The sequence below is a fragment of the Neofelis nebulosa genome, chromosome 12, assembly GCF_028018385.1.
Source record: "Neofelis nebulosa isolate mNeoNeb1 chromosome 12, mNeoNeb1.pri, whole genome shotgun sequence".
Lineage (NCBI taxonomy): Eukaryota > Metazoa > Chordata > Mammalia > Carnivora > Felidae > Neofelis > Neofelis nebulosa.
The window spans coordinates 50,591,849-50,616,667 of record NC_080793.1 but is presented as its reverse complement, the minus strand read 5'-3'; the positions used below and the strand labels follow the sequence as shown (position 1 = coordinate 50,616,667).

The following is a 24,819-nucleotide window of genomic DNA, read 5'->3' as shown; positions in this document are numbered from 1 at the left end:
CTTCAAGTTTGGCATTCTAAAAATGGAAATATTGTCAAGTCAAGAAAAGTCGACCGAAACACAAGGGCACCTGAGGGCCTAGTCATCTGTTAGGAGAGAATGCAACTCCAACAAAGGGACATTAGAGTTCTAACATGACCCAACTGGATGGCTTTGCTTTGTCAATTTAATATGCACACTCCTTCAGCAGAACCAGGGTACTATCCTGTGATCTTTCTAATGATATACAGGTGCTCTGTGACCTTCTTCATGCTTGGACCCCCTCCTTTGCCCCTATACCTCAACTATGGGTGCACATAGCAGGAACAACCCAGAGCTCTACTCCTGGTCTAGTTTCTGGTCCTCCCCATCAGTGTCTTTGGTAATTTATGTCTTCATGAATAATCAATCACATGCAGAGAAGACTACACAATGCAGAGCTGTTCTGGAAACTTCACAAACCCTAGGCTCTCCTTTTTAGTCCTACCACACATGTCTGTATGTAAGGATGTTCAGATGCTCCCATTTCCCACCTAAAATATACATTTCCTTGTAAAAAACTGGAAAGGATTCTTATAATTTCATATTTCAAATTATTGGCTATGTGTAATTCATTTAATTATGATTGGCACGTTTGAAATCTTGGAACATGAGAAACTGAATCCATAATTTGTTTTCACATGTAATTTTAAGAAGACTAAATTTCGCACTTAATGAAGTTGATATTAAATATGTGCAGACATTCAATTAAACATTTAATATTCTTATAGAAAACTTTTTTTAGATTTTAGAGTCAATACCAACATATATGTTTTTCTTCTGGTTCCAAACATTTTTGTAGGCCCTTGAAGAGCTTGTATGCCTCAGGCCCAGACAGAACTGTTCTCCACTGGTGATAATTTTTGGGCACAGCCCTTGGGCATTCTAAATTTGCCATAACCCCCTGATTTGGGGCTCTCTCTCAGAGTCTTCTCTAAAAATACGAGTAAGAAACTATTGCTGATTCCCTAGTCCCCAGGAACATGCTTGGAGATTGATGTGGACCTGGAATTTGTCTTTGATTTCCCTTTTTGCTCTGAAGGCACTGTATGATCCCACTTCTCTCTGGCAGGTCCTTTCATTTTCTCTTCTTCTACATCAGACAGCTCAACAAATGGCCCCACATTCCACAGAACATTCCCCCAGGGAAGTTATCCAGTGCAGCAAGCTCAGCCTTTGGACATACACTGAGATGAACTGTCAGAGCACGCCTTTTCAGTTAGCAAATTTACACCTTGTGGCTAAATGGCAGACAAATAATTAGGAGCTGGAATGGATACCACAGCGACACTTCAGAACATGAAGGGACAGGATGAAATGCAGCAGAGAACAGGGTGGTCTTTATAAGAGCAAAACCATAACCAGCTAAGGGTGTGCCTTGAAAAATATATATATTTAAAGAAAATATTTGAGGAAGGAAAAAAGATCAAGCCTGTCTTTTGGTCTGAAAGGGAGAAAATATATCTGCCCCACTGACTTCCTTTTTCTCTCACAAGTAAGACGGGTCACAAGACACAATAAATGGAAAGAAAATGCCTAAGTACATAGATTCTACAAAGAAAAAACTGGTTGCAGAGAAAGGTCTGAAATCCTTTACAAAGTCTCCCACTGTTGAATGTCAGCCGAAGTTGACATCATTAGTTTTCTTTGAAGTGTAACTTGAGGACATGAATATACATCAGGTTACTGCATGTATATTTAGGAATATATATAAATGGCAACCGAAGCCATTAAGACACCCCTCCACTTTCCTTTTATGTAGCCCTGTTGCAAAAGAGATGGAAAATGAGTCGTGTGATGATAACTGCTCATTTTTAGGGGCTCACCTACATCAACTGGTAAACCCTCATGTTCACCTGACTTGGCCTCACTTTCACTGCATGGTGAAGCAGTGGTGCTGATTATGTTAGGAGTTCATTTTTAAATGGGTTTTAATTACACCAGAAGTAACTGGTGAAGACAACAAAGGAATGATCCAAACGTGTATAGCCGATGCTTATAGGCCTGCAGTGTTTCTTTTTTTTTTTTAATTTTTTTTTAACATTTATTTATTTTTGAGACAGAGAGAGACAGAGCATGAACGGAGGAGGGGCAGAGAGAGAGGGAGACACAGAATCGGAAGCAGGCTCCAGGCTCTGAGCCATCAGCCCAGAGCCTGACGCGGGGCTCGAACTCACGGACCGCGAGATCGTGACCTGAGCCGAAGTCGGACGCTCAACCGACTGAGCCACCCAGGCGCCCCAGGCCTGCAGTGTTTCTAACCACTGAATTATTTAGCTCACTATCTGGGCTTGAGGTTGACCGCGGTGTTGTGAATTTATTTTCAGGGCCACTGAACCCCAGACCACTTTATTTTAACCCATCATATATGATAGAAGACAGCTTCTTCAAATGAAGACTCATGGGACTTTGGGGATTAATCTTGGCCTTCTTCTTATGCATTTTTGCTTTTGCATGCCCTTGACTTTAAACACACCAACATATCACACATTTGGCCTGTACAATTTGAAAGCCCAATCCCTGGTGGTCAGCTGAAAGGCTGTGCTGGCCACGGGAAAAATTTGTTAAGTCTATTGGGAACATACACGGAAATTCTTGAGGAATATTTAAAAGAATTCATAAACCGCATCTCCCAGGGTCACAGGTTGGAGCTGTGGTGCACCAACACAGACCTGCTTCTTCATTCATGAAAGCAGGACATCCACCAGGCCAGGATATAAGGGATACATCTTTTACTTAAAAGAAAGTATTCATAATTCAACCCTTTATTTAATGTAAGCTGGCCTCCTCCTTAATCACTGCAAGTAATTGAGTAATTGAACAACTGGAATGATACCACTAATATCTGTTATTCTCTCCGGCAGAAACCCCAATTCTATATGGGAATTTTGCTATTTGATAGGTGCTTTGAAAGGGCCCCCCCCCCATTATAAAACCATTAGCCCACTCAGGATGTATTTTTAGCCCTATAACTCATTCATAAATCCTTAAGTTGTCTTTCTTCCTTTGATCCCCCGGAAACCACTGGTTGAGAGATGATTTCCTTGACTACAACGTGTTTGATTTGACTTTATACAGAGCTTCCCCCCAGATACAGGCCCCCACCTCCACCGAAGACACATCAACATCAGGCAAATATGACAGTTTAGCTGCGTCATAGCCACACAGCCTCTGCGTCACTCGCATGATCAAATGGGTCGCTGGGAAGATTTCACATGCCAAAAGACAACTGTGTAAAATAAGGGGTGACTTCTCTGGACAGTGGCATGCCATCAGATATAGAAAGATAAGCAATTATTCACAACAGTCAAGTAACATCCATAAACTTCTGCCACTATAATCTCTCACTAGATCCTGAGAAATGCACCAGAATTTATTGTGCCAAGGACCAAGAAGCACTGTAAAGTCCATAAAAAAAATTTTAAAGTACCATTATTTTGTCATAAACGTCACCTAAAACATAGATGCCTGTGATTAGAAATACTGATCCAATATTTAACTGACATTAGTTTGATGTCTTGGAATTTAGAAAGGTTGGGTGGAGGGGAAAGATGGATTTTCATTAAGAAATTAACAAGGAAGTGTGAAATACTGTCTCCTTCTTCTTTCAACATATTCAGCTGTAACAATAACTTTCTTTTCTTTTTTTTTAAATTAATGCTTATTTATTTTTGAGAGAGACAGAGAGACAGAGTGTGAGCACGGGAGGGCAGAGAGAGAGGGAGATACAGAATCCAGAGTAAGCTCCAGGCTCTGAGCTGTCAGCACAGAGCCTGACGTGGGGCTTGAACCCACGAATCACGAGATCATGACCTGAGCCGAATTTGGACGCTAAACCAAATGAGCCAACCAGGTGCCCCTCAAAACCTCTCTTCTGGAAAGAGATGAACCTCAAAGTCTATGGGAAGACTGGAAGGTACCCTTCAGAAGTCTCGAACCTGAAAATCTAAAAGGAAAGAAATCTTACCACTTAATCAGATGCACAATCATCACTGTCTCCTTCCCTTTTCAGTCTTGGCACACTACCTAAAACATTAAGGAGGGAGGGCTCAAATAAATCCCTAAAAAAAGAAATACTAAGAGATTTAAGTTCAAATAACTTCTACCATTGGTTTCTGGGTAATTATTCTACTATCTCTGCCCATTAGGGAAGTAAGAATCTCAAAGGTTAGTGAAATATTGGAGGTGGCAGCCCAGGACACAGAAATAACCCGCTTCACAACTCTGGTTTACAGAAACACATTGGGATGGAGAGAAAGGGTGGAAATTAAGTAAAAAGTGTGGCAACAGAAGCTCACATCTTGGAGCAAAGCCTTTTGATGGTTTGTTTAATTCCCATGATCATGAAATATTTGGGGTAGTAGGAAAAAATTTCAGAAGAATAGGTATGGCCCAAAATGGAGAGAGTGAAAATGAAATTGTTTAGTGACAGTTAAGGAACAGCATTTTGCCTTTTAAATAGTCGTCATAAGAGAAGAAAAAAATGCAGGATGAGTAGTAGCATCTTATAGTTGTTAAGAATATGGAATTCAGGACCACACTTCCCAGATTCATTTTCCTATTTTTGTCATTTATTAGCAGTGTGCCCTTGGACAAGTTACTTAATCTCTCTATGCTTTAGTTTCCTCCTCTGTAAAGTAGGGATACAAGGAGTAACTATTTCGGAATGTTGTAAGGGTTAAATGGATTAATACATGTAAAGTGATTAGACCAGTGCTTGGTACATAGTAAGCACTATGGATTAGCTCCATCATCATTACAATACATATTAGGAGTCAGAAGGGAGAATAATGGCAAATTAGAAGACAAAAGCATGCCCAAGGTTGTGAGCTGGATTAGAGAACCAAGTGGCTTCTGGGAAGGGTAAAATTCCACTTTTCAGGATGGAGGGAGGTGATTTGTGTAGGACACTGCAGGGTGGTTGGCTGGGCATATTCTGGGTTGGCAGCTGAGTGAGGAGGAGGTGACACGACAGATTATACTTCCTTGAGTTGGCTCCAGACCATGTCCCTGTCCCACGAATTGGCGTAGTCTGAAGGATATAGGATTGGCAAGGCTATGCCGGCATTTCATATCCCATATACCTTAGTGGTATAGTGGGCCTGGTTTTGACCAGGAAGCTCTGGAGGCTGGAAAATTCAGAGAAGGCAGAACCCAAGCCTGAACCAAAAGACCCCTCCACACCCCGGGAACTCGGCAAGTTTCTGTTCAACATTTGAAGTTGCCCGTGAGAAGGAAAAGGAAAATATCTGGATCAGAACCATAAATTCAATTTCTGCTGGAGTCCTTTCTCATTAGGCAACATTCTGGACTACAAGTTCACAAATCCAGGAAGCCAGGCAGTGCAGGAATGATCTGTGAACATGTCCAGTATGAGCACCTCTCACATCTGTTGAAAGTCATGGTTTGGATAAAGAATGAAACAAGGTCCCAGTCAAAGCTTGAAAAAACCTTATCCCATGAGAGGGCAGTTGCTCATAACAGGTGAGATGGGGCATTTGTTGTGATCTACTCTACAATTGTTAGAAAATACAGTTAAGGAATTTCCAGTAAGGCAAGGGGACAGGGGATCTTCATGATGCAGAATTGCATTATAACTGACCAGTTGAAATCTACACAATCGGATATTATCAGCGTTTCCAAACTTTACTGATCATATATACCATTACCAAAAAATTCTGAGCAGGTATCATATATGTAATGTGGATGTCTATCATCTATCTATCCATCCATCGTCTATTTCATTTATATACTACTGTCAAACATTATATAAACATAGACTGGTTTCTTATCTCTCTTTTTAAGAAAATAATCTTACTTATAAAGTTGGTACAAAGAAGACAGTAATCCTCACTTTATAAATGGAGAGAGCTCAGTGGGAAGTTCCTCCGCCTATTTCTGCACTCAGGTTACTAAGCACCTGTGTTAATTCACTTAATTTGGGAATTAACAACCCAGTGCCACTGACATCTCTCATTCCCCCCAACCCCAAATCCAGATGTTGTTGATATACTTTGCTGTATCGCTTGAGCAATTCTCACAACTGCTAACGAGTCATTTTGATATGCCAGTCGAACACAATCTGTTAGTGGTATTCTGCTTTAGTCACACAAATTTCCTTTGACTAGTAAACAACCCCCAATGCACCCCCATATTAAGTCTGGATTGCCTTACTTCTTTGAAGGAAGGAGTGTCTAAGATGATGTGAATTTTAAGGAGAAGTCCAACAAATCACAGACTGGTTTGCCACAAATCGAACAGATTGCAGTCATAATGGATAACATTTATTGAAAGTTCAATATGTGCCAAGTGCTTTATGTATAAATATCTCATTGAACCCCCAAATAAGTATTATAGCCATTCTGCAACCTTTAGTAAGTAAGGACCCTGAGGCTGATGGAAGTTGGATAATTTGTCCAAGGCCACAGACCTAGTAAGTGGCAGAGTTGGGATGTGAATTCAGACAGCTGGGCTCCAGAGCCTAAATGCTGGAGAAACAAGAAAGTGGAATTTTCCCTGCAGTGGCCTGCGGGAAGGAAACTGGAGGCACTAGACTCCAAGTACAATAAAAAGTTTATGTAAATTAAAAGCTATTTATGAGCTCTGACTTCCAACGGAGGCAAGAAAATAGTATTGCCAAGTGATTGATTTGAACACAAAATGACAGATTTTATTTGTGCTTGTTTGGTACAAAAAGTTGATGCCTGGGAATGCAGAAAGAATAGAGGTTATTTTCTTATCTTTGTCTCTCCCAGCATTATTATTTAGACTCACCTATTAATTGTCATGAATTTTCAACATTGGTTTTGTCTCTTGAAGGTCATGGAGGCACTTTTTATGACCTTCACAATAGCACAGGTTTGAGTAACTCTGCAAATTAGTTTATCCATATATCAGGTTGACTTTATAGCTCAGCAGTAGGTGGGAAAACTGGGGCCCTCTTGTGGTCCCATTTATCACTGTGGATGTATGATACTAGTCTATATTTAGTTTATTTGGAAGCACGGTGTCCCCAGTGTTCAATTTATTGCTGTCACTTGAAGGACCAGTGCTGTTTGTTTCAAGAAAAGAGCAATGAAAAAAAATTAATCATGATTCCAGTGCCTGAAGCATCAATGAGAGACTCTGAATAGCAAGTTTTGAATTAAAAAATTCTGTCATTTAACAGTACTTATTTGATAATATTTATTGGACACTTACTATATGCCAGGCATTCTTCCAGGTTCTAGGGACACCGAGGTGACAAAAAAAAATCTCTGTCCTCATGGAGCTAACATCCCAGAATACATTGTTATGAAATTAGACAGAAAGGACAGCAGTTAGATCACTTAAAATTAAGAGGTATATGTAAGGATGTACCTAAGTGGATTAACGGTGGTCTGGCCATAACTTTTACAATCAACTTTACGATTAATTTATTAATCATGCATTTAACCTGCATTCTGGTTTGAAGAGAAGCTAGCAAAAACTATGAAGAATATAAAGAACACGATTCTGTCTATAAAATTATAAACCCAACAGATGGAAAGGGCACTAGATATTTAAAGTGCATCTTGAAAGCAATAAAATTGGAAGTCTGATTAATTTTTGGCAATATTATTGGCAACGAAGTTTCTTAAAAAAAACTTTCACATTTTTAAGATAAAAAAAAAAGAAACTCTGAACTCTAAGGAGAACAGAAGACTATAATTTGAATGTAACTCTGTGATTTGGATATATGTAACTTTTCTCTTTTATGATCTCCTAGGTATTGTGTAACCTCATTAATACAACTTACTGATTCTCGACCGCATTTTAACTTGTGATCCTGGAAATTTCACTGGCACCATGCTAGCACCTGGTTCCTACAGGACTTGATATAATTTCCATATGTGCAGAAAACGAGAGATGCCAGATTTGCTGAACTTGGTTTTGGAATTCCCAGGAAGCAAATGTGTATCATGTAAATACAACTTAAATAGTTACTAATACAAATGAAAATGTAATTAAGCTGTGGGAAAACAACAAAGGGCACAAATACGAAGTATATAATATTCTCTGTCGAAAATGTACCGATATTGAGAATTGGTCCCATTTCTTGACCTGCTCTCCTGTTCCCAAGAGAGCCCAGGATGGACCTCAGATTGTTCATGTCATGGAGGTGGGACAGCAATGGCGGTCCCTTGGAACACTGCTTGGCTATATCCATATTCCATTCACCCTCTGTCTATCTCCCTATCTTCTCCCTAGTTCATCCTTTTATATTATTTGTCTCATTTCTCTCTTTCCTGTTACTGAACACCCTTCAGATGGCAGAGACCACTTTTTATTTCCATTTTATATGATTCTACAGTACCTAGCATAGTGGTGCTAGATTCTCAGTAAGTGCATGTTTAATAATAAATAGGTGAGATTAGATATATTTTTAAATTAGCATATATGCTCAAATATAAGAAAGTTGGAGGCAAATGGCTTCTTTTCAGCCCAACACTGAACTATGTCACTTTTCTCTTACTTGATACGGCTAATGACTCACTGTCTCCTGACTCCTCCTCCCAAGTATCTGAGACGTATGCTCTGACCAGACCTGTATTTCCTCCTTCTTGTGGAAATGTAACAATATAAAACCTCTGCTCTTTGAACTCCTGTTTTAGAAATGGCATTTCACAGTTATTCTGCATTGCCAGTGTTTGCCATTTTGTCTGCTTGGTTGAGATTGTAACCTTCTTGAACACAGGCGTCTTAACAACACTGGACATTGATGTCTTGATTGGCAGTTACAGAGAGGTGGGTCTAGAGCTTTGCAAGGGAGGTGGATGCTCAAAAAGGTGGGAAAGTCACTCCGAGACAGAAAAGAGTTGAGGAGCTTGGATCCAGTGTTGAGGCTTAGGCCATGGTCAGCAGAAACAATTTTGACTAGTACAGAGGGCCATCAATGAACAATTCTTTGGCTTAGTCCCTGGGACCATGTGCCTAGACACTACTGCATGGGTCCTTTAACCTGAGAGAGCCAGTCTTCCTTCTGGTAGCGTAACACAGGTGGACCTGTAATACCAGTGGCAGAGGACAAGGTGGTAGTGATCTCTTTTAGCTGGAAGTGCAAGTATTGATTGGAACAAGGCCATCGTGTAATAAGTGGACAAAATGGCATTAAAGAACAGTTCTATTGGGCATCGACCATGATACACCTGAGCACCCTGGAAAAGGAGAGTGCATGGTACGGACTAGGAGTCCCAACAACGGGTTTGACGTGAAGGTGCTTAAATTCTCAATCATCCCCCTAAGACCGATGCAATCTAGGGAAGTGAGAATCACACTGAGGTTCAAGTTTATCCTCAACATCTTCTCAGCTCACTTATCTTTCCTACCCAGAAGGCAGTCCTGGCAAATCACTATTTTAGCTATTTTATTTGCGTCCCAACCCTGGATATGACCAAGTTATTCCCTCTTGCTCCATTTGCCACATAGCTTCCTTCATCTTCAAAATCACTCTTTCGTTCCCTCTTCGACACATGCTTCATGAGCACCTTATTTATATGTGCTAAACTAGTCTAGGTATGGCGATACAACAGTGAACAGCACAGCCCAAATCCTTGCTCTCATGGAACTTATATTCTAGTTTAAATTTCTCTTCTCAGACCTAGTCTTCCAATCAAGTAGCAACAGCAGAGTTAATATATAAAATCCCTGCTGACTTTTGCTGAGCACTAACCACACTTGAGATACTGTGCTAAATGCTCACCATCATCACAATCCTAAGTGGTAGGAAGTAATAGGAAGCACTTAAAAAAACCTTTTCAATTTGAAATAATCACAGATTAACAGGTAGTTGCAAAAAAAAAAATGTGCAGGGAGGGCCTATGCACCCTTTAGCTGGGCTCCCCCCCGAGATAACATTTCACATTAACTACAGTACAGTCTCACATCCAAGAAGCTGACATTGGTAGAATCTATAGAGTTCATTCAGATTTCACCAGTTATATGTCCACTTACTTGTGACTGTGTACGGTGTGCGTGTCACCCTAGGCAATTTAATCACATGTATAGCTTCATGTGACCACCACCGCATTTAAGATAGTTAACTGTATCATTACCACAAGCTTCCCATATGCTACCCCTTTATATCTATACCCATCCCCTCTCCTCATCCCTAACCCCCATAACCAAGATCTGGTATTCATCTAAGTTATTTTATGACTGTTACATAAGTGGAGTCATGCAGTATGTTATCCTTTTGAGACTGGCTTTTTCCACTGAGTACAACTTCCTTGAGGCTCATCCAAGCTGTTGCATGTATCGATAGTTTAGTCCTTTTTCACTGTTGAGTGGTATTCTGTGGTATGGATGTACCACATCCACCCACTGAAGGACCTTTGGATGGTTTCCGGTGTGGGGCTATTGTGAATAAAGCTGCTAGGAACATTGATGTACAGATTTCTGCATAAAAATAAGTTTAATTTCTCTGGGATATATGCCCAAGAATACAACTGCTGGGTCACAAGACCATTTTTAGTTTTAGAAAGAACTATTTTCCAGAGCGGCTATACCATTTTATAGTCCCACAATATATGTATGAGTGCTTAAGCTCTTTTGCATTCTTGCCACCACTTGGTATTATCATCATTTATTTCAGCCATTCTAATAGGTACATTGGTATCTCATTGTGATTTTAATGGGCATTTCCCTAATGGCTTATGATGTTGAACACTTTTCATGTATTTAACTTGCTGGATTCAAGGCATCACTCGCTTTGCTTTCCCTAAGTAAGGATAAAACATCCTCTGAATTCACCTTCCATGAAGGATAGAAGGGAATTTATTCAGAAAATGGAAGCCATCTAATCTTCATTAAACTATTTAAGAAAATCTAGAGCTCTAATTATTAGCTTTTCTTTGAATAAGAAGTACATGATTTTAAAAGTAAACTGTATTTTTCCAGTGTCATGCATCCTTCTAATCATATAAAAACAAAGTATAAACAGAAAGATGAAACAGGTCTGACATTAAGTGAAGATAGTGCTCTATTTCTGCTGATGAAATTATAATGGACTGATGATGTTGGAAGGTTCAGGCCTTAAAATAAAATTTCTGGTTCCAGATAGTGACTGTGGTCTCCTAGGGCATATCTTATCTGTTATCTGTCAATAGCATCACGGAAATTGTGTACTTTTGGAAACAGATGCAGCCTTGCAGTAACAGAAATGGAAAAGATACGTTCTGGGAATCCGAACTGCATTACAGTCAAATAGGGCCAGGAGCTATAGATATTATGGTTAGCACCATCTTACTGGCCAAATATTCAGCACTATTTTCAGTACTGGAATTAAAAATCTGTTGCAGAATTAGGGGACAGTGACATGGGGAGTATCCTGTTGAAGAAGCTTTCTCTGTAACTCCTGCTGGCTCTGAAGCCTTGGTGTTAACCATTGGGAACTTCTCAAAATTGTTCTGTGTACTTCAGTTTGTATCAGGTCCTACTACCTGAGCGTATTGCCCAGACAGCATCTTAAATGCTAATAATAATAATATAATGTATAATGCATCATATGTCATTGCTGAAAGTTTATCATTTACTAAATTGTAGTACTGTCATTGGACATCTTTGGGCAGGATTCTAAATCACAGTGAAAAATATACTGGACCTAAGGGAAAATGATGCTCAACTGAATGAAGAAAATCCAGTCTGAAAGTAAAAGACTGTGCTTATGGTAACATTTTTCTCAAAATAATGTGTCTATTCTCTAAGTTTTTATACTAAAAACTTCAAACGAGTTTGAAGAATAATACAGTGAATAGCCATAGTCCCAACACTTAGATTCAATAATTTTTAACAGTTTCTGTATTTCCTTTATCTATATCTCTAATTTTCTGAGTCATTTTAAAGTAATGTGAAGACGTCATGCATTCTTCACCCTTACACATCTCACATGCTATCTTCTGACGATATGGGCATTCTTCTACATAATAATACCATGTGCTCGTGCATTTGTATGTATGTCATAGGTGACATTGCTTTAACAGGTTAACACCGTGTAATTGGTTTTTCGAGAACAAGATCAAATAGGTTTGTATTTACACTTTTGTCCCCAAAGTTAGTCATTAAGTATATGTGAAACAAAATATCTACGTTATGTCAATCAGCGAAAGACAAACACCATATGATTTCACTCATATGTGGAATTTAAGAAACAAAACAAGTGAGCAAAGGAAAAAGAGAGAGAGAGAGAGAGAGAGAGAGAGAAACAAACCAAGAAACAGACTCTTAACTATAGAGAACAAACTGATGGCTACCAGAGGAGAGGCGGGTGGAGGCATGGGTGAAATAGGTGACGGGGATTAAGGAGGGCACTCAGTGATGGGCACTGAGTGATGTACGGAAGTGCCGAATCACTACATTGGACACCTGAGACTAATATAGCACTGTATGTTAGCTATACCGGAATTGAAAGAAAAACCTAATTAAAAAACATCCATTTTATTTGCTAAGATTTCCTTCCCTTCCCTACTCAGGTCAACAATCATTTGGTTCATTAAACAAAAAAGTTGCTCCAGACACAGTGCTCCTTTCCTGCCTGCATTAGCTTACTGCTGAACAATACTAGCCATACAGACCTCCATAAATACAAACTAGTTAATGCGGGAATGTGGAGTCCACAGTCTAGATTGAGGAGGGGAGTTTGTGAAATGCCTGAAATGGTAAACTTTTGTGTATTTATCCATTTTCAGGGGTAGGGAGAAGAGCGTCCACTGTGGCCATCAGATTCTCAAAAGTGCAACCCTAAAAAAAGGTTAAGAACCATTGATTTAATGCTTTCAAAATGCTTACCCTTTGGAAGCTGGGAGATATTATTACCAAGGGCATAAATTATCAACTGCTAACTGACAGAAAGGAGGAATTTCAAAAAGACTCATCTATTCTATCCAATCGACAGCCTGGTGCCACTGAACTGGGTTCTGGCACAGAGCTAGAGCAGACGGCAGCACGAAGCATATTACACACACTGACAAGTTCCCAATTAGTTCAAAGTCTTCAGGAAAATGATCTGAATGTCACTGCAGATGGTCTAACTCTATTCGGTGGGCAGAGTCCAGGCAGAGTGCCAGAGGCCCACTCTGGAGATCAGGCCCCTACCTTGCCTGGACTGCGTCTGTTCCCAACGTAGCCCCTCTCCAGGCTTTGGTGGCCTTTAGGGAGGTTTCCGACTGTGACTGAGCTCACCTTGAAGAAACGCAGAAGGGGAAGCAGAAAAACCCAAAATAAACAAGTGAGAAAAAGGAAAAGCATCTCCAGATACATGGACGTTTTAAAAACGGGTGAACTTTCTTGCAAATGCCAAAGGGAACAAAACAAGGGTATGAAGAAGCACCAGGTGCTGTGCTGAGTATTCTTACATGGCTGTCTCACAGCATTAGCAGAAGTAGCAGGACCTCCTTAGCATCTCTGTTTCATAGCCGGAAACAAGTGAAGCTCAGAGAAGTGTAGCAATTGGATGGGGGTAAGGACAGCTAGTTACTCAGCCAGCTGGGGTGAGACCCCTGTCTGTTGAATGCACATTTTGTTGTTTTGTAAATATTCACTCGGGTGAGGGAGGATAGGTATGGAATGCACAATGAAAAAGAACAACAAACAAGTGACATCGGCTCACATGTGGGGTCATTTGCTTACTGCGCTTTATTTTGAGCTAGCTTCTGTTGAAAAATGCATGGTGAGAGACAAATCAATAGCACTTAGCATCTGAACCACTTGATTTAAATACATTATCTCATTTAATATTAGAGGTCCATAAGCATTACCAATCTCATTTTACTGCTGAGAAAGTAGCCTGGAGAGGCCGAGTGAAGAGCCCAAGGCTACAGATACAGTACTTGATAAAGTTGGGGCTCACACCCAAAACTGGCCCAGGAGCCAGTGTTCTCCTTCTCTGTAGGCTTGAGGCTATGGACCAGGTGGGATCAGGACACATGTTAACACCTGGGAGGGCACCAACTTTGAGGCCACCAGAGAACACTTAGTTGAATGAGAAAAGGTTACTTTCTTTGTCAAATGAACCCTTGGTTTATCCAATAAACACATTCTTGAGAAGTTTTATAGAAAACCGAGTTTTAGCAAATTGAATTGATCTTTACTGCCAATGGGTATCCATTAGGCAGATGATTCTAATATGTTCTGTTTACCCACACTGGACATCCACAAATCAGCATTTAAACTTCCTGGGATACGGGGTGGCTGGGTGGCTCAGTTGGTTAAATGTCTGACTTTGGCTCAGGTCATGATCTTGTGGTCTGTGAGTTACAGCCCCATGTCAGGCTCTGTGCTGACAGCTCAGAGCCTGGAGCCTGCTTTGGATGCTGTGTCTCCCTCTCTCTCTGTGCACCAGCTACCACGCCCCCCCCCCCCCCGCCCCCTGCTCACTCTCTCTCTCCCTCTCAAAAACAAATAAATATAAAAAAAATAAACATCCTGAGATACCTCAAGGAATCTCTATTTTTTTTATAATGGGATAATTATTTCCCAGTGAGTTAGATTTTGATATTTGCATTCTGACATTAACTATTAAGCACAAAAATAATTAAAAAAATAAGTAATGGGAAACCTCACTAAAATGGACTCAGGAGATAGGCAGGGGGAGCTCTCATAGTCAATTGCAGACCCAACAGGAACACATGAACTTGATGTTACATGGACTTGACCTTGCACGTGGATACTACTCTACTCTTCCAGCTGGAGGAAGAGACGCATTCCTTACCTCCCCCTGCTACCCTTGCTCCCCGCTCCCTGCCACCCACCAATAGCTCAGCCGATGAAAAGCCACCATACTTTGAACTCCCAGTTTACTCCAGTGGATTTTTAGTCTGTAACAAGCCTTCCCAAATCACCCCTTTTCTCCTCAAAAAAGTGTACCTCTCCTTTGTTCCTCAGATTTGCCTACTATTTTGCTGCAGGTTGTTTGTCCCAGATTGCAATTCTCTCATTCTTGAATAAACCCATCTTTTGTTGGCAAAATAACTGGCAGTTTTTATTTTTAAGGATAACACAGGGTATGGTTCAAGAGGATAAAGCAATGGAAAGACACTATAGAATAATGAAAGTGCTTTAAACAGCCCTGGCTTTGCCAATTACTAGTTGTGTGGCCTCCAGCCGGTTACTAAAGGGCTGTACGCCTCAATTCCTATACCGTAATATGTAGATGACAGCTATCTCAGAGGGTACTGTTTAATTATCAAATTAAGTAAGATGATACATGTAAAATTCCTGGATCCCTACTGGCACTTAAAAAACATACGTGAGAATAGGAAATAATAAGAATCTATAATTGAAACAATTCGATATCTAAACTCAGAAGATGTCAGTCTGGTTGGGATTCCTGCCTCGAACAAATACTGAATCTCTCAGAAACTTTGGGCAAGAGTTTCAACCTCCTATAACCATCGAGAACTGGGTAAGTCAGTCATTATCATCCCAGATAAGTGAGAATGTGATCTACTTCAATTTTTCCATTTTCTCATCAGACAGTCACCATTTTGCATTTGCAGGTGGTTTTAGCAACATAAAAATTCTCTCCCATGCCTCTCCCATGATAACGTTGTTAAAAAAATCACAAGGTGAAGCCGCTATACTATATAGGTAAATGAGTAGGCTTTCCAATTTTATTAATTGTGGTAGTTTGTTTGCAAAATGATTACAACTATCCTCCTCCCTGTATCCAGGTACCTCTGCAACAGTGACTTTGTAGTTTCCTCCCATCAGAAGGTGGAGTTTATTTCCCTTCCCCTTGATCTGAGCTAGTCTTACGACTTGGTTTGGCCAATAGAATGTATTAGAAGTGACAATGTGCCAGTTTCCAGCCTAGACCTTAAGGGATCGTGCATGCATCCAGATGTTCCCTTGGAATTCTGCACAGCCACCATGTGAACAAGTCCAGCCTCGCCTGCTAGCTGTCCCCTGTCATGCCAGCCATCACCCAGTCAGATGACAGAAATTTCAAGTGAGTGTGCGTGGTACACACTCAGGTGTTTTTCTCACCCATGGTCTTGTTTGGACATGTGGGTCACATTGACAATATCTGGATAACTAACTTCCAGTTGTAATGACGACAACATTTCTCATTAGTGGATTCCCAAATCTCAAATAGGGAAACTGAGATAGACACATTTCCTGTAATATTAGAGCTGCACTGAGAGTCAATAGCTTTTAGGCCCTGCTAAATCTACTTATCCACAGTTACTCACTGAGGAAGCAAATCAACCTTTAAAATATAAGGCATAGTAATGAAGGAAGCGGCGGGCGGGGGGGGGAGGCTAAGAGAAAGAAAATAGCTCTTGTTAACTTGGAAAACCTACAAATATTTATTCTATTAACCAAACCTCAAACCATATGCACTCTTAAAAATCTGTTTGGGAATGGATTTCTAAGATCCTTCATGCTTCAATATAATAACTGGATAAAAAACTTAGCTGAATGAAGAACTTTAAGCTGCCTGAAGAAATTAGTTACCGGTTGAGAACGTGGTAAATAAGAAAAATCTCTCTGTTGGAGAAGTCACAAAAAATTATGATCGTAACATATTTAAGCAGTCAAAAAGCATTATGTCTTATGCAACTTTAATCTGCCTGGAACCTTTCCATGAAAGCATCATCAGTTTTATCTAAAAATGGCTCTCCTGCTGTTATTAATCCATGGGACTTGCTGAGCACTCACTGCATAAGTAGGATCAGATCTATTTGGAAAATAAGGAGTTGAATATTCACCTTTTTAGGTGGTGAAGTTGGGTGCCTTTCTGTATTGTTGGGCGACACATCTTCAGATGTCTTGGGTTTATCTTAGGTCGCTTAAACATTTTTAAAAACTTAAACTAATACTTGGGGTTTTGACCACAAAAGCAATACACGTTCATTTGGACAGCGCGGGTCTTGACAGGGGGTTTGCAGAACCAGGACAAGGGTGAGGAAAATGGCTCATTTACCTCATGCACAAAAATTTTAGGAGGCACCAGAAAACTCAGTAATATAAAGGATATAAAGGCAATGTTTCAAAAATCCAAGTTAATGCCCAAATTCCATGACTAACAGAAGATCAAGATTTTAAGTAAAGACAGGCTTTGATCCTGTATCTGCCTGACCCTTTCTCGCTTACTTACCTGGATCCTGGCCTGGTTCCAATAAAACTCCATTTATAAAAACAAGCAGCTGAAATCATATGTATTTGTCTTCTCTGGCTTATTTTGCTTAGCACATAATACACTTTAGCTCCATCCGCTTTGTTGCAAATGGCAAGACTTCATTCTTTTTTATAGCTGAGTAATACTCATATGTGGAATTGAAGAAGCAAAACAAATGAACAAAGGGTAATTAAAAAAGGAGAGAGAGAGAGGGAGGAGAAGCAAACCATAAAACAGACTCAACAATAGAGAACAAACTGATGGTTGATGGAGGAAAGTGGGTGGGGGATGGGCTAGATGGGTGATGGGTATTAAGGAGGGCACTTGGTGAGATGAGCACCGTGTATTGTATATAAGTGATGAATCACAAATTCTACTTCTGAAACTAATAATAATAATGTGTTAACTAACTAGAATTTAAATAAAAACTCGAAACAAACAAACCAACAAACCACCAAGCAGCTGGCCCATGGACTGTGGTTTGCCAACCTGATTTTTAAAATACCACATTAAAATATTACTTATCTTGATTACTGAGATTTTGGGTGCCCCCTTCAATTTTGTGCCCCACTCACCTCACCCTGTTCCAGCCCTGGGAGTTTGGATTTTGTTCCAGGTTCACACGATAAGCCAACGAAGGTTTTCAAGCAAGTGACTGATGGAATTTAAGTTTTAAAACGATGGCTTTGGCTGCTGTAGAGATTGGAGGGAGATCAAATGCAGAGAGATGGGAGGTCAGGAGGCTGATGTACTAGTCTAGTGACGCTACTCTTGCCCAAGTCACCAAAGGCCACTCTGACGTGAAGACAGTGGCCACTTCCTGTCCTCACATGTCACTGGCTATGTCAGCAAGTGTCTAACTGTCATGTTGTCATTGAGACTCTCCTTCTATCTCATTGAGTGCCCTCTTCTGTTCTCAGTCTTTTGGCCTTACACACCATCAATGGACACCCGTAGTCCTGACTTTGTCCCCTCAGAACATGCACATCTCCCTGCCAGTTAGCCGTCTCCATTCATTGTCTAGTGGGCGTAACAGACTTCATTCACACAGTCAATTTCACTTTCATAGATATTAATGCCTTTCTCTCTGTACTGTTGAAATCAGTCCAATCATACACTTAGATGTTATAAAACATCTTCATATTTCTTTGGTTTATTTTAGGTTGCTTAAACATTTTTTTAACACCTAAAATAACATGTATGTGTTTGGACTATAAAAGCAACACATGCTTACTAAAAATTTTTATTTCCATTCCCCAACCTGTTAATCTTCTATCTACCTTTTAGTAGAGGAGGGCACTGCCATCTACCCAATTGCTCAAGCCAAAAAATTAGGAATCTTTCTTAATTTTTCCCTTCCCCTTTTTCCCTACATTCAGCCTGCTAGCAAATACCACAAAGCCTAGGGGCACCTGGGTGGCTCAGTTGGTTAGGCATCCGACTTTGGCTCAGGCCGTGATCTTGTGGTTCACAAGTTCAAGCCCCATATTGGGCTCAGTGCTGACAGTTTAGAGCAGGGAGCCTGCTTCGGATTCTGTGTCTCCCTCTCTCTCTGCCCCTCCCCCACTTGTGCGCGCGCGCTCTCTCTCTCTCTCTCTCTCTCAAAAGTAAATAAGCATTAAAAAAAATACCATGAAGTCTATTGCCAACATTTGCCCCCATTTGTATTTAAAAAAATCATCAACCTTAGTAGGTCTCGTAAGGACATAGTTCCCACATATGTAGGGTACTGTCTGCCCCAGATGGAGAAGGCTGGGGTGGCAAGGGGTAAGAGTGTGTGACTAGTATTGTTGAATTCCCAGGACAGGCGTAGAGAGGTAGACTGGATTGGCTTTTGGAGGGCAGAAGATGCAGTTTGGAGAGAAGTAGTTCTCCATGTGGCTGGGTCTCTTCAGGTAGAAAGGGTCTCAACTTTAGGTCTAGCACACATACTCTCTTACATCCTATGCTGGGTCCACACATCTAGATCTGGGACCAGAGAGTGAAATTCTCCAGCAGATGGTTGGTCTTGGAGGGGGTAGGGTGATTTTAGTGAAAATGTGTCTAGTCATCATCTGGGATGGTGCCCAAGCAGACAGGGCTGGTGACACTGTTCAGCCAGAGCTCAGCTTGAATGGCTCAGGATCTATGGCCTGGCGTGGGGGTGACACCAGGTGTCAATGTACCAAAACCACAGATTCAGCTTTCCAGCTAAGAGTATACTCCTCTGAGAGCCATTTTTGCCAATGTAGAGGCCACTTAACCGGTAGCTATGCCTCCAGGTTCTGCTCACATAGACCAAATGAAGTTTGTTTGCTTCTTTTGCTGTCGTTTGATTTGGCTCTGATGGTTGCTTGTATGGGGCTGTGACTTTCCATGTTTTATGATTGCAAGATCCTGTTCTGAGACATGGTATTAATTTTTCTGAGCAGATCTGAATGAGTTCATCAATCGTCTACCCACTTAAAAAATCAGTGGATTTGATTTAGTGATGACTGATTTTAAATGCTCTTTGCATATCAAATGTAAGCTGCCTGACCCTATTAAGAAGAAGAATTTTTATCTTAAGGTTAAATATTGAAAAATTATAAATACCTGCTCTACTTATACTGGCATCTTACCGAACTCAGTAGACTCTACACTATAAAAATATTAGATTTACTGTCTCTTTCCTGCTGAAATGTCTATTTGCCAAGATCAAAGGACCCATTATTCAGGCCAGATGTTACATTTTCCACCAATCTTATTTCTAGGAAATATTTCCAGCGCAGTTTTTGACATGCCTCTTGTGCTCCACATTCTGCCACTGCCATTAAATTTGAATAACTGGTGCAGATGACCCTATCATGGTAGCAAATTAAGCACAGACCCTTCGGGTCTATTTCTCTGTATGCGGAGCGTCTGCTACCAAAGGGCCATCAAGGACTCCAATGAGGATACGTTCCAGAGAAAGCATGAGAGGTCTTGTTCCCACAGACGCTAAGTACCAGGACAACTGCCCTACACACTCCTGTACCCTTTGGAAGGGGAAGAATGTCATGTCTGAGCCTTCTCTCTGTAACATATATTTACCAAAAATAACTATGAGTACCTGTGTGTGCCTTTCCAGGTTGCAAAGCACTTGAAATATGTGACTATTAATACGCTGTGTAGGACTGCAGTTCTCAACATTCAATTTCTTCTGCAACACTTGAGAATGACACGGACATGTGTGGCACCGACACAGCAATGGACTAGTGATGTGCTTAATCCACAGAGTGCAGGACTGCCCAGGTTTTATGTCTTTGCCTCATTCCTCCTTGTGCAAGCTTGCTGGACTCAACTGAGTGAGGCTGAGGTTACTGAGGTAACCCTGAAACCCCTCTAATTGGTGGAAGTAAATTTATGAACTTGGGTACTTTGGTCATTGGGGATAATAACTGCCTATGACACACCTCACACCTGAGGATACACTCATCCAATTCCATGCTGCACTTGTAAACTTAGAGCTTCACGAGGAATGGCGTCTCTCATCTAAAGATCAAAGATTTATTTAAGGGCGCCTGGGTGGCTCAGTAGGTTGAGTGTCTGACTTCAGCTCAGGTCATGATCTCATGGCTAATGAGTTCGAGCCTTGCATCGGGCTCTGTGCTGACAGCTCGGAGCCTGGAACCTGCTTTGGATTCTATGTCTCCCTCTCTCTGCCCCTCTCAAGCTCGTGCTCTCTTTCTCTCTCTCAAAAATAAATAAACGTTAAAAAAATTAGAAAAGTAAAAAAATCAAAGATTTCTGTAAAGTGAGAATAAGTGCAGTGTTAGACATAGCCATGGTGGAAATGATTCAGTGATTCAAATGGATGTAGGTGGGAGACTGGCTTTTGAAGGATAAGGACATTCACCCTAAATGGACATGGTTATATATTTTGTAGGTGACACTTATTATATGCTTAATATTCCAGGAAGGGTCTATGATTCACTCATTAAATCCTTGTAACAGCCTGTAAGGTAAGTTCTGTTTTCATCCTTAAGTTACAGAATGGGAAAACATAAAACAGAGGAAGGGGAAGATAAATCATTTGCCCCATGCAAACTACAGTGAGTGAAAGAGCTGAGCTGAGTCTATGCCCTTGGCCATTATGCTACTCTCTATCTCCATTTAAGCTCGTTTGATTTTAAATTACAGTCCTGTTTTCCTCACCTGACCTTAGCTTATGCATATCTTCTCTATATTTTCACGTAATCTGCTTGAAACATAAAGACTTGATATTCATGTTTTTAAAAAACTTATCATGACACTTTTCATGTTCTGCTTAGTGGATACTTGTAAATAACTGAAAATAGGATTCTTCATAAGGAATATTCAATATCATCATCAACGTTACTTGTTTGCATTAAAAATTCTGTAGGTGAAAGACTATATTAGTATTCTTACTCTGTGATCTCTAAGTAGAAAAGTACTAAATAGGGTCTTTTTCATGAGTTAACCATTAACTGGAACTTCCAAAACAAACTTTGAATGGGCATAAAACTAAAGGAGTAGAATAAACAATATACAGTACTTGAAGGTGAGATAAAACATCTTATTTTGTTACATTCTATTTTGTATAAGTTTAGAGGCTCCCCATCCCCATGGATGAAAATAATTTTAGCATTCAAGCTATATACTATAAAGATATAGACGGAGGGGACACATTATCAAGAACACAAAAATGTCTGAATATTATAAATACACCCAGCTCCGTAAGATTAAATTAGCTAATGTATTAATATAATTCCTATTCACATTCATTTGTAAAGACAAAGGTAACCAGAATTCCCACCATCTTAGGAATATCTTACACTGAAAAACTGACATTATTATTATCATTTTACTTAAAATTTCTTTGTTCCTTAGAGTGTGCTGCATTGTTACAACTGATCATTCACGACTATGATTTAGCCTAACTTCTTTTGTGAGCTTTCGGCTGTAAAAGAAAATCAGGACATATTTTGTACTTTGGAGTAAATTCCCCATATCTAACAAAATAAACATGACGTGTTTGTTAAACATGGTGGCAAAAATAATGTGTGTTTTCAAAACACAATGGCAAAGAAGGGTGTGGAAGAAATGGGACTCAGGATAGAACATGGAAAGGATGAACATTTTTTAGGTGAGTCCCAATGACAGTGGGTCTGTGGTCAAGATCAGCATGGGGTTGGGTGATGGGGGGGTGGTCCCCAGTAGCCCAAACTCCCAAAGGCTGGCCCACTCCACACCTCAAGTGTGGATTTCCTACATTAGTTCTGTAAGAAAGAAGACTGTATAATTTTTCACTATGAATCACAAATACAAATTTTTCAAGTGTGTAAGGAACTTCAAGGGAATTGTCCTTGTCCATTCCTCCCTTTTTAAAGAGGAAGAAACTGATCCCGCGACAAGAGACTGTGTTTGAAATGCAAAAGGCACTGGACCTGGGTCAGATGCCCACCTGAAGTCACGTTCCCCCATCTTCCCAGCTGTGTGATCTGGGGAATGCTGTCAGCCTTTGTGGTTCCAGCTTCCCTAGCTATAGGATTATGATAAGCCTTCCTAGGAATGCTGATTAGAAACAGTACATGGGATGATGTATACTAAATTACCTTGAAAACGATGCAAAGCAATACACTCATTGCTATCAAATAATCCATGTTAGGCACAATCCTGTAGTATCTGAGTCTTAGCCAAAATGCAAAGAATTCTAGCCATTTTGTACGAGAGCCAAACAAACAGGTATATTTCAGTGCATCATCTTATAGGTTTCCTTTCCTCACAAAGTGTGACATAAACCATTTGAGTTTCTTGCTTGTTCTCAGACTCCCCCGGAAGAAGATTGGAAGAGAAATTGCATTTTCACCAACAGATCATTTCTCTTCTCTGAAAGTGCCCTCGCCGCTGATTATAAAAAACAAACAAACAAAACAAAACCCCAAACCCTGTATCCTCTTTGGCAGCAAGCAGGGGGCTGTCCCTTTAGGGCTGACACACTTTCTTTATTGCAGAAAGAAATGCCTCTGAAGCTTTTGAATGCTGAATTCAAAACATCAGTGATGTCAGGCCAGGTCCACCTTTTAAAGAAAGGTCACTGCTGTGAGAAAGGACCTGTGTGCGGGGCCTCAGACTGGGTGGGATAAGACTGACAAGCAGACGGTTTTGATGGATAACAACAAGCTTTTCTCTTTCAAGGGTGAGCTAATCAGACAGGAACAAGACATAAGCACACCCTTTCCCAATCCACTCCTCTGCTATTATCTCGGGCATGGTTAGAGTGAAAATAAGTTTTGGTGGCTTTTATGGCCCTAAAAATATGGCCACAACCAACCTTCCTTGGCATGTATTTCCCACAATTCTTTCCCTCCTCCTCAAACACAAATGTAGACACACACACACACACACACACACACACACACACACACACACAGTGAGGGAAAGGAGTTCCAAGTTCTTTAGTTGTACCTCTTGCCTGGAATACTATCCTTGGCTATTCCCCTGGAGAAATTTGCTGGATTTTTCTCTATCCTCTAACGCTCACCTCTTCCATGAAGCCTTCCAAGGTTTTCCCAGATGAAATTAATTTCCTTTTCCTTCGTATCATGAGAATTCCTTGATTGTAGTAGTATTTACAGCCTGCCTTTAGTGGTTTATTTTACTTGTTTCCTCTCTATGTGTGGAACTCTTCCTTGACAAGGGGTATGCTAGTTATCTTTGTCTCTCCTGTAGTAACTAAGACTTTAGTAAAGGTATTTATAAGAACATTTACCTGTTAAAACTCTTGAAAGTTGTCCTTTTATCTCAGGGAACTTATAGATGGTCTGTGTTGGGGTTTCCTAAATCTCCTTTATTAGAAATTTTGGCCATATAGGACAAGACCACTAACAGGTCTCTACAATTAGAGAAGGAGCAGTAGGAAGGATGAGAAAGAGGTAATGCTCATGGCTCTGTTTTCATGTGACAGATGTCCCTGAGATGAGATGGGGCAGCATGCACTGCTCAGAATAGCACTACTGGCTGAAGAATATCATTAAGGGGTCAGGGAAATGGGGCACTAAAGGTAAATTAAGGGTAGGACAACATGAACAAATACAAAAGAACATTTCTGGATCAAAACAGAAGTGGGAAATAAACAAGATTTATTATCAGCAGGAAAGAATGTTTATGAAACTAATCAGTGGGTATCACTTGTGTTGCTATTGTTAAAAACCCAATCCTTTAAGTGAATGTAGGTTCTCACCTTTACAAGAATCATTAACTCCTCTCAGTAAATGGGAAAATGCTTGACTTCAAAAACAGCACAAAGGGAAGGCCTATGATGAACAAGGTTATAGGGTATCTTATTTGAGTTAGCCAACACATATTTTACAGTGGACATCTGCATGAGGGTTGTGAGCCCTGAGTTTGACCTTCCTTTCTTCTCCTCTTGGTGGTAGTGGTAGGAGGTATTTGTGGAAGGCAAGAAGGGAGGACAAAAGATAAAGAGATTTTAACTAGCCAAGGCAGCCCTATTAACTAGTTCTCAGAAATAAAAATGGTGCAAACATTAACTGAAGTGCCATAAACTGTTATTAGGCAGTGGGCAGACATTAGTTTAAATAATAGAGACAACATCCCTGTAAAGTACTTACATAATATCATCTTCATTCTTCAGATGGGCAGCAAAGTTAAACAACTTGTTCTAAGGCCATCCAATTAAT

General features: G+C 40.4%; 1 protein-coding gene across 5 annotated transcripts in view; it reads right to left on the bottom strand.

The window, feature by feature from the left end:
- The window catches only part of SLC24A2 (solute carrier family 24 member 2), a 244,042-nt gene that overhangs the window by 94,523 nt on the left and 124,700 nt on the right, over positions 1 to 24,819 (bottom strand). The window lies entirely within an intron of this gene.